The sequence below is a fragment of the Chiloscyllium plagiosum genome, unplaced genomic scaffold (genome assembly GCF_037043375.1).
Source record: "Chiloscyllium plagiosum isolate Xiang-an unplaced genomic scaffold, Cpla_swu_hap1 HiC_scaffold_11, whole genome shotgun sequence".
Taxonomy (NCBI): Eukaryota; Metazoa; Chordata; class Chondrichthyes; order Orectolobiformes; family Hemiscylliidae; genus Chiloscyllium; species Chiloscyllium plagiosum.
The window spans coordinates 87,881,076-87,892,006 of NW_028270149.1; the positions used below are offsets into that span (position 1 = coordinate 87,881,076).

The window sequence follows — 10,931 nt, forward strand, 5'->3', positions numbered from 1 at the left end:
CTTCTCAAGGATTTACACAGCTGAATTTATCACCAAAACTCACACCCACCGAGTAAACAAAACAGCTGATCAAAATTATGAATGTTAGATCAGTTCTGAACCATAATAAAGATGCTCATCAAAATTGATAACAAACATTTTATCATTAAGGATGGATCCCTTTGTGAAGAAAAGGGTTAACTATTTATCGAAAAAAACAAACAACTGAGCTTATCTATAATTACTTATGTCATAGTGATTTCAAATCAGACAGAACTAGCACTGCATTCTGGGGGGCTTCCCTCTCTCTCTTTCCATCCTCTATGTATGGTTATGTTCAATAAAAGTTGTTAATGTTCATTCATGGAGCCTAGACATTCTACATGGTGGCAGTGATGACTACAAGCATCACTCTGACCAATAGAAGGGCTATTCATCTAGCATGAGAAATACAGACTCAGTGCATCATAATGTTACTGCCATGTGAAAATGAAGAGCATACTTACATGCAGAAGCTTTCAATGAAATGCCATCAATGCAATTGCACACATATCTCACCAATGGGTTTAAAACCATGTGTCATTAGTATTATCACAACCATGTGTAATCAACTAAACTGCACCCTCGTGTTGCCAGTGAAATTGATACTACAATCATGCATCATCAATAAAATTACAGCCATTAGTGAAATTATAATCATGTATTACCAATGACATGCCATAATGTGTCACCAGCTATATTATCCTTTTTGACTCACTCTATCTATTGATTATTTGGAGATGCCGGTGTTGGACTGGGTGTGCAAAGTTAAAAATCACACAACACCAGGTTATAGTCCAACAGGTTTAATTGGAAGCACACTAGCTTTCGGAGCGACGCTCCTTCATCAGGTGATTGTCCTGTTGAGGGAGCATCGCTCCGAAAGCTAGTGTGCTTCCAATTAAACCTGTTGGACTATATCCTGGTGTTGTGTGATTTTTAACTCTATCTATTGAAATATGCCAGAAATCTGTGGATATTGCAACATTCAAGGAATGGGTGTTCTAGTGGTTGCTATGTTCAACTGTTCCAATGGTTGCTGCATTCAATCCCACCACAGAACAAATGCATGGTTTGTTCTGAGATATTCAGTAAGTCATTTAGAATAGTTTAAAGGTTTAGTCATTGGAGAGGAAGTCAGTAGTCAAAGGAAACTGCTGGTCAGTGAGCTACTGATGGAAAAAGATGAGAGTTCAATCCTGTTTCAGCATGTAGAATTCAGGAGAAGCCCTTTGACATAGAGACAGTATTGAGGTTAGGGCTCATAACAAAATGTGAATGCTGTTTGCTTTTGATAGAAGGTGTATGTCATTTATAGTTCAGAGCAGCTAAGATTCAGAGTGAAGGAAGCCCACAAGCTTTGTGCAGCTGATGAGCATTAGAATTCAGAGAAACCTGGGGTAGTTCTAGCTCGGTGAAACTGGCTGACTGTGAAAAAGCTAGAGTCATGATTACAATACAGTTTCAAGAATCCAAGGGAGCAGAGTCCCAGGAAAGGAGGGTGAAGTGCCAGACCATGAGCAGTCCATAGTGGAATAGTTTTTCTATGGATGCCCAACAGCAACAGAGACATGGAAGAGCAGATTGGGAGGCAGATTTGGAAATGTGCAGAAGTAACAAGGTTGTTCTCATGGATGACTTCAACTTCTCTAATATTAATTGGAAATCCCTTAGTGTAAAGAGTCTGGATGGAGCAGATTTTGTCAGGTGTGTCCAGGAAGGATTCCTGACTCAATATGTAGATAGATCGACTAGACAGGAGGCTATTCGGATTAGGTGCATAGCAACAAATCAGGTCAGGTGTCATATCTCTTGGTGAAAGAGCATTTCAGTGGTTATGATCAGAACTCCCTGACCTTTATTATAGTTATGGAGAGGGAGAGGAGCAGATGGTATGGGAAAGTATTTTAATTGGGGTGGGTGGATTACAATGCTGTTAGGCAGGAACTGTGGAGCATAAATTGGGAACTGATATTCTCAGGGTAATGCACAACAGAAATTTGGAGGTTGTTTCGGGAGCACTTGCTGCAGATGCTGAATAGGTTTATCCCACTGAGGCAAGGAAGGGATAGTAGGATGAAGGAACCTTGGATGACAAGAGGTGTGTGGAATATCTAGTCAGGAGGAAGAAGGAAGCTTACTTAAGGTTGAGATAGCAAAAATCAGACAGGGCTCTAGAGGGTTACAAGGTAGCCAGGAAGGAACTGAAGAAGGGACTTAGGAGAGCTAGAAGGGGCATAAAAAAGCCTGAGCGGGCAGGATTAAGGAAAATCTTAAGGCATTCTACACGGATGTGAGGGACAAGAGGATGGCCAGAGTGAGGGTACAGCCGATCAGGGATATTGGAGGGAACCTGTGTCTGGAGTCGGTGGAGGTAGGGGAGATCTTTAATGAATACTTTGCTTCAGTATTCACCAGTGAGAGGGACATTGTCATTTGTGAGGGCAGTGTAAAACAGGCTGATGCCAAGAAGAAGGATGTGCTGGAATTTTTGAAATACATGAGGATAGATAAATCCCTGGGCCAGACAGGATATATGCAAGGTAACGACGGGAAGTGAGGGAAGAGATTGCTGTGCCTTTGGCAATGATCTTTTCATCCTCACAGTACCAGATGATTGGAGGGAGGCAAATGTTACTTTCTTGTTCTAGAAAGGGAATAGAGATAATCCTGGAAGTTACAGATCAGTCAGTCTTATGTTAGTGGTGGACAAAATGTTGGAGAAGATTTTGAGAGATACAGTTTATGATTAATTGAAAAACCATAGCTTGATTAGAAATAATCAGCATGGCTCTGTGAGGGGCAGGCCATGCCTCACAAGCCTTATTGAATTCTTTGAGGATGTGACAAAACACATTGATGAAGGTAGAGCAGTGGATGTGGTGTACATGCAAGGCATTTGATAAGGTTCCCCATGGTACACTCATTCAGAAAGTAAGGAGACTTGGGATTCAGGCAAACCTGTCTATCTAGATACAGAATTGGCTGGCTCATAGAAGAGAAAAGGTGGTGGTAGATGAAAAGTATGCATCCTGGAGCTCAGTAACCAGTGGCGTCCTGCAGGGATCAGTTCTGGGACCTCTGTTCTTTGTGATTTTTATAAATGATTTAGATAATAAAGTGGAAGGGTGGGTTAGTAAGTTTGCCAATAATATGAAGGTTGGGGGTGTTATGGATAGTATGAGGGCTGTGTAGGTTGCAGTGCGATATTGACAAGATGCAGAGCTGGGCTGATAAGTGGCAGATGGAGTTCAACCTGGAAAAGTGTGAAGTGATTCACTTTGGAAGTTGAATTTGAATGCAGATTACAGGGTTAATGGTGGGATTCTTGACAATGTGAAGGGTCCACGTCCATAGATAGTTCAAAGTTACCACCCAAGTTGATAGGATTGTTGAGAAGGTGAATGCTGTGTTGACATTCATTAGCAGGAGCATTGAGTTTAAGAGCCACAAGGTTGTGCTGCAGGTCTATAAAGCCCTGGATAGACCATACTTGGAATATTATGTTCAGTTCTGGTTGCCTCATTATAGGAAAGATGTGGATGCTTTAGAGAGGGTACAGAGGAGATTTACCAGGATGCTTGCCTGGACTGGTAGGGCATGTCTTATGAAGAAAAGTTGAAGGAGTTGGGGCTTTTCTCATTGGAGTGAAGAAGGATAAGAGATGACTTGATAAAGATGTACAAGATGAAGAGAGACATAAATAGAGTGGATAGCCAGAGATCTTTTCCCAGGGCAGAACTGGCTATCACAAGGGGACATAATTTTAAGGTGATTGGAGGAAGATTTAGGGGAAATATCAGAGGTAGGGTTTTTACACAGACAGTCGTGGGTGTGTGGAATGCACTGCCAGCAGATGGAGTCAGATACATTGGAGACATTTAAGCAACTCTTGGATAGGGACCATGGTTGCTAGTAAAATGAAGGGTATGTAGGTTAGTTTGATCTTACAGTAGGATAAAAGGTTGGCATAATATCATGGGTCAAAGAGCCTGTACTGTGCTGTACATTTCTTCATTCTATGTTCTGAACATGTTATGTGGATGCGTAGTAATTGTAATTAAATTCTCTGTGGGTTCCCCTCAATTTTGATGCCATTCAATAGGCACGTAGGACAGGACAGTCAAAGATTTTCATGTAACACTTTTGAGCAAATTCTAAGCTAGGTCTTCAACAGAGAAAAAAAAAGGAGATTCCTTGAAAACTTTTAAGGAGATTTGATGGCCTGCAGTGTCATTACTGTCTGGAGACAGTTGAGAAATTTGTTTGGTCTTCACTGACCAGGTTTGTCTGTTACCCATATTTACCTAATTTTAAATCAAGATATTATAAGATAAATTCTATAGATATGCAGATGATTTTACTTTTCTAAAATTCTTTCGTAACATTTATTGTTGCTTGTCCAAAAGTATTGAATCTTGTGCCTTTATCCTCCTGTAAATACCTGGGATCTTACATTTCATCTATGTTAAACAGGAAGCTACTGGTCCTTAGCCATATTGTTAATAATGTGGTGGTCTTGGTCTGAAATCATAACATGATTGTCTCAGTTAAAGTACATCCACGTACTGTCAATTAAATTATAAGATGTGTCATCAGTGGCACTACCACCAAAATCACACCAAGGTGCCATCAATGGAATTACAGCAATTTGTTTTCATCAATTAAATTACATGCATTTATCATTGAAATTACATTCATGTGTTATCAATGAAATTACATTCATGCATTATCAGAGAAATTACATCCATACATCATCAATGAAATTATATCCATGTATTATCAATGAAATTACATTCATGCATCAACGAAATTATATTCATGCATCGTCAATGACTTCATATCCATGCACCACCCATGATATTCACCAATTAAATGATATCCATGTGTCAGCAAAGAAATTAAAACCATGTATCATCAATGAAATTACATGATGCCACATCAGTGACATTACAGTCAAAATTACTGATGATATTCAGACAAGTATCATCAATGGAATTAATGGAAAGTGCCATCAGGGAAATCAAGAAGTAAGGTCATCAATGGGGTTTCAGCCATTTATCATTGGTAACATTATAATCAATAATCATTAATGACAATAGCTGCATCCCCTCAATGAGATTGCATCTGCATACCCTTTATGACATTGCATCAATGTACCGTCAATGATGCCCTATAATAATGTGTATTCAGTGCCATGAAATGTCATGGCTTGTCAATAATATCATATTCCCATTCTATCAGTTATCATCTGAATTAGCTTCCATGTTTAATGTTAGTAAAGTCAAATTCACAGTTTAGCATAATGAGTGACATCAAAGACATTAATCAAAAACTGATATTCCAACCATGTTCCATCACTAACAACTCATCAACATTTCATTAAGCCCGTGTCATCAGTGACACTACAGCCACAAGATGAAGTTGGTGGAACATAACATTGATTTTAAAATGAAAATGCAGCCAAATGTAATCTGATATATCATGTGTATTATCATGAGCTTGGGTCATCCATGACATTATGACTATGGGTTATCAGTGACATTGTGGCAATGTGACATCACATCTATGGGTCATCAGTGACATCACAACTTTATGTCATAACAAAACATAGGCAATTCAGCCCTTCAATGTGCTGAGGCATTCAAATAAGATTATTGATCCTTTTGCTCTGGTCTCAATCTAACTTTACTGTCTCACCTTCAAGAAGTCTTGATTTTTTTAAAACTCTCTCTGCTTGAGGAAATTCTCTGACTAAGCCTCTACATTCTGGGGATGAGAATTCTGCAGTCTAACAACCCTTTGAGAGAAGACATTTTTCTTCGTCTCAATCTTTCATTTTGTCCTCCTAGTTGTAGTCACCTCTCAAAAAGGAAACATTTCCTCAGCTCTTATCCAGTCAATTCCTCTCAGGATCTTATCAGTGAGATCGCCTCTCAATCTTCAAAACTTCATTTGGTAAAGGCCTAACCTATTCAACATTTCTACATAGAAGAATACCTCATCCCAGGCATGAGTTAATAGACTGTTCTCTGAGCTGCTTCTAAGGCTCAGTAATTAGTGATGCCTCGTGGCACGAGGGAACCGGGTTCAATTCCATCCTCGGGTGACTGGGTGGAGTTTGCACCTTCCCCCTGTGTCTGAATGGGTTTACTTCAGGTGCTCTGGTTTCTTCCCACAGTCCAGGGATGTGCAGGCTAGGTGGATTAGCCAGGGGATTTCAGGGCTACAGGGATAGGGTAGGGGGTGGGTCTGGGTGAGATGCTCTTCAGAGGGATGGTGTGGACTTGATGAGTTGAATGGTCTGCTTCCACACTGGATTTAACATACTTTTTAAAAAAAGTAATCCAAACTTGTACATAGTACACGAGATGTGATCTCCCCATTGCTTAGTACAACTATAAAAAAACTTCCTAATTTTACATTACATTTTCATATTATCAACAGCCTGTTACTTTCCTAATCTATGTATTCTATCTCAATGAGATTCACATAACAAGACACCAAGATCCTTCTATAACATGGAGTTCTGTAATCTCTCTCCATTTACACAGATAGCTGCTTTTTTATTTTTGCTGCTGAAGTGAACAATCTCATATTTTGCTACATTTTGCTCCACCTGCCAATTTTTTGCCCAATCAAAACATCTGTCTGGATTCTTTATCCTCTACTTCATTCTGAAAAATGTTTGACAAAATTACTTTCTTACTTAAGTTGACACCATTAATGCACCATATCTTTGTTACCTGCATTCATGTCTTTGATATCGGTTGTAAATAATTGAGGCCACATTACTGATCCCTGTGACACTCAAATTGTTCCATCTTGCCAAGCAGCCTTATCTATTCCCAACTTGCTGTTTGTCCGCCAATAATTGTCCATGCTAATCTCTCCTTACACCAAGTGCTGGTATCCTGTGCACCAGCCTTTAATGTGCTTTTTGGAAATCTACATTTACCGCATCTACCTGTCTCACCTTATCAATCTTGTGGATCCACCATTATTTTAATAAACTAGTTAAAAATTTCACCAGACCATATTGACACTGTCTGATCACATTGCAATTTTCTAAGTATCCTGGCACAATCTTCTTGTTAAAGGATTCGAACAATTTCAAAATGACAGATGTTAGGTTAAATCGCCCATAGTTTATAACTTTCCACCTTTTTGTCTTCCTCTTTTCTTGAATAAAGATGTTACATTGGCTACTTTCCAATATAAGTGTACCATTCTAGAATTGAAAGAACTTTAGAAAATTAGAACAAATGCATTTGCTATCTCTGCAGCCACTATTTTTAAGACCTTAGGGTGTTGACTATCTGGTCTCTTTTTATCTTATTCCTTCACAGGATGTGGACATCACTGGCCAGGCAAGCATTTATTGCCCATCCTGAATCGCCTCGAGGTTCACTAAAAGTCAACTGCGTTGTTGTTATGGGGATATGTTAGCCTTTTAGGTACAACAGTGTGCCCAACATCCTTTCCTTGTTAATTGTTTTAAATTCCTCCCAGTTATCCATCTCATGATTTTCAATTGTGTTCGAGAAATTTTCTAAATTTTCTACCACAAATTCAAAGCCTCTGCAGTTTTTGTATTCTACAATCAAATTCCAAACTCATTCTCCAGAAGATCAGCACTAGCTTTAGTTAATGCCTTTCCAATTAGTTTATATGGAAACTCTATCTACCTTTTTTATGTCCAACTCACTCACTCATTCACATATTCTACTTTCTCTTTCCAAAAAAACCTAATTTCACATGTAATCTTCTGACACACTACCAAATTTTACAGATTACATCATGTTTCTTTCAATCTAATAAAGTCCTGAACATCTTTATGTGGCCACAGATGGTGTATACTCCTCAGTGAGTCTTTCTTCCTCATTGGGAATAAATCTTTGCTGAGTTAAATCTTTTTTTTAAGTGTCTACAACTGAATTGCTTCAGTTCAACATTCTAACCTAGGCTTCCCATTTATGTTAACTAGCTCTGCCTTCATACGATTATAATCATTTTTATTCAGGTTTAAAACAGTAGTCTGAGACCCGCACTTTCCCCTGCGTACTCTGTTCTATGTGTAATTGCTTTTAGGAGGTCTAAAAACTACTCCCCCCAAATGACCTTTTACCATTAGTATTGCTTATCTCCTTCTGAACTGATTATATTGCTTGCCCTTTCAAGCTAAGTTCATCTCTCAGTGCTGTACTAATGACATTCTTAATTAACAGAGCTAGTCCACCATCTTTTCCTATGTACCTAACTTTCTGAAATATCAAATGCCCTTTAATATTCAAGCCCCAGCCTTAGTCACCCTGTAACCCTGTGTACAATGACTATCAGTTCATATAAATATATATCTCTGTGACCAATTCAACCATTTTGTTACCAATGCTGTGTGCAGAATTCTGACTTTATCTTTTTACCCTCTTTTCAATCTTTGGCCTTATCTGCTGGTACATTTTTGAGTTTGTAACTGGTGTACCTCCTTGCTACACTTTGGTGATAATTTGCAGAACCACCACCCTGCTATATTACTTTAATGTATCCCTTTGAGAAACCACATCATATCTCACATAATGCTTTCCTCCAACTATTTAGCTTAAAGCCATGACATCAGAGCCATGTGACACCAGTGACATGTGGCATTAGCAACATCAGATTGGCACAATAAATATTCCTGAAGCTGGTGATGTATTAACCCCGCGGGACATTAATGTGTGTGGGCTTCTTTTGTTGGGTCTATGTTAAACCGTGTTTTCAAAACTCCTTATTACACCAAGCAGCTTTAGATTTGTTGTAAATGTCCAGATGGTTATGAACAAGCCAATGAAAGGATAATCATCTCTCCTGCAGAACAGCAGTTCCCGAATTTTTATGGTGAAGGGGTTTTGCATCTCAAGTAAACATCTGGTTTGTTGTCCCTTTTTGATGATTGTCAACGGTGCGTGGGAACGATACGAGTTATGCTTATTGTGTAGTCAATGCTTCCAGTTTTAAGAAATAAATCAAAGACATTTAGAAAGTAAATCATGTCAGTTGTTTATTTTGTTGTCGGAAACAAAATGAAGACAAATTGTATAATGTCAGGGTGTAAATAAGGTCCGTACACACAAACTGTCGGACCCTTCATTGTGTGAAATTCGAGGCCACTTTTTTGTGAACTCGGGGGGCTAGGATGTTTTTGACAGGTGCTGTATTCAGAGCTTGCACCATGACTACGAGGAAATCAGATGAACCCATTTGAGCTGCTAGCAATGACAAAATACAACAGGATACAGATGTGTACAACACGGGCACAGCAGCAAAAGGGAAAGGGAACCCTTGTCTTCCTGAAACACTCCAAACTGAGCCAACCTTCAAATCCTACAGCCACAACATCTATCTCTTCTGCAAATGCACATGCCACAAACACTTGGCTCCATTCTTGTAGTCCCGTACCATTTTTTTTACTGCATGTTTGCATCAATATCCTAACATGGAGAGCACAATGAAATGTCAAGCAGAGTTGGCACTCTGCTATATCTTGTATTTATGGGGAAACTGCAGAAGTGAATCCAGTACTGATTACAGCAACAGAAGCCTACAACAATAGAAACGATTTACATTTCTTTATACAGTAAACAGTCACTTGGATCAGTGCTTACTACAGCTGTACCTTTCAAATCCAGTCTCTCTGCTTGTGGCTCCATGACATTCCCCCCAGCTGGAAGAAGTTGATCACAATTTAGAACAATTTTTTTTTTCTTTTATTCCATTCAGCTTCAATGTCCACACTCCCCAACACAAACAAAAACATGTACTTTTTTTTTCTTTTTGAACTTAAATTTTAAACAGGGTGTTTTGCTGGACGCACTGTTCCTCAGTGAAGAGTCAGAAACGAACTCAGCATACTTAAACGTTGAATTTTTGTTTAGTGAGGGACGATTCACGTTAAAGACACATTCTCAGAATACAAGCAACATTATGCTCCCCTTCGGGCTCTAAGTTTGCCCCATAGTTTAACTCCCTGTTTTACAACATTTTCAAACACAAAAGAGATTTTAAAAAAACAACTGATACATATTACTGCTCACCTTTCAAAATGATTTATATTCTCAACACCCTTTGGATAACGGGAAGCAATTACTTTGTTTCATCCATCCTGCATTCCTCTTTCTCTCTCTCTCCCTCTCTCTTCATTCTCTGAAGCTAGATTGCTAAAACATATTTGTGGAGCCGTCCCCTTCTGCACTTCACCCTCAGAGCGTATTTTTTTCAAATAAACTGATTCAGTCTGGAGTCCGACATGCTGCAATTCAAACCCCATGCATTAACACATTTTCGGATCCATGGTCACTGCACTCAGACTCTTCCAGCCAGCTGGATGCTGACGTTTGGAGATGCTGACTTTTTCAGACAATCCTTGATTATTATTTTGTCTGGAATTGGATTCACAAATTCAAACATCTCTCCTCTCCTCTGATAGAATGCACTGCATTCAGCTCAAACAGCAAGCTAGACTAGCACTGCAAGCAGACTACACAATAAGCAATCGCTCAGCTCTTACCAGTGTCGGATTTTTTTTTTAAATGCATATCCTCGTGTTGGTGCAGTCTTACTAATATCCCACAGTGTGTCTGCGAGATGTTGTTTCTGGAAAGAAACGATTATGTGTACTCGCTGCTTTATATCTTCCCCACTGTCAGTGGCAGACCAGATTCCCCCTGGAGGTGGAATCAGTGATGTCTGTTAAAATCACCAAATGCACATTGACAAAAATACGGACACACACTTGGACAGAAACACACACATAGACGCAGACAGACAAACAGAACAAAATACATGCATACATACTCAAAGGCACACAAAATCACACACACACATGCTTTCTCTCACACCCCACACATGCATGTTGACATAGAAACACACCCCTA

At 39.2% G+C, this 10,931-nt stretch overlaps 1 protein-coding gene across 4 annotated transcripts in view; it reads right to left on the reverse strand.

Moving 5' to 3' along the window:
- The window catches only part of LOC122557046 (gamma-aminobutyric acid receptor subunit alpha-3-like), a 274,530-nt gene extending 263,829 nt beyond the window's left edge, over window positions 1–10,701 (reverse strand). For 2 of the 4 annotated variants that reach the window (XM_087992291.1, XM_043704283.2), the window contains exon 1: window positions 10,092–10,553. The gene's annotated coding sequence lies outside the window, so the exon portion shown is untranslated. The other 2 variants (XM_043704284.2, XM_043704285.2) reach the window with 2 other exon arrangements.
- Between the last annotated feature and the right edge of the window lie 230 nt (window positions 10,702–10,931).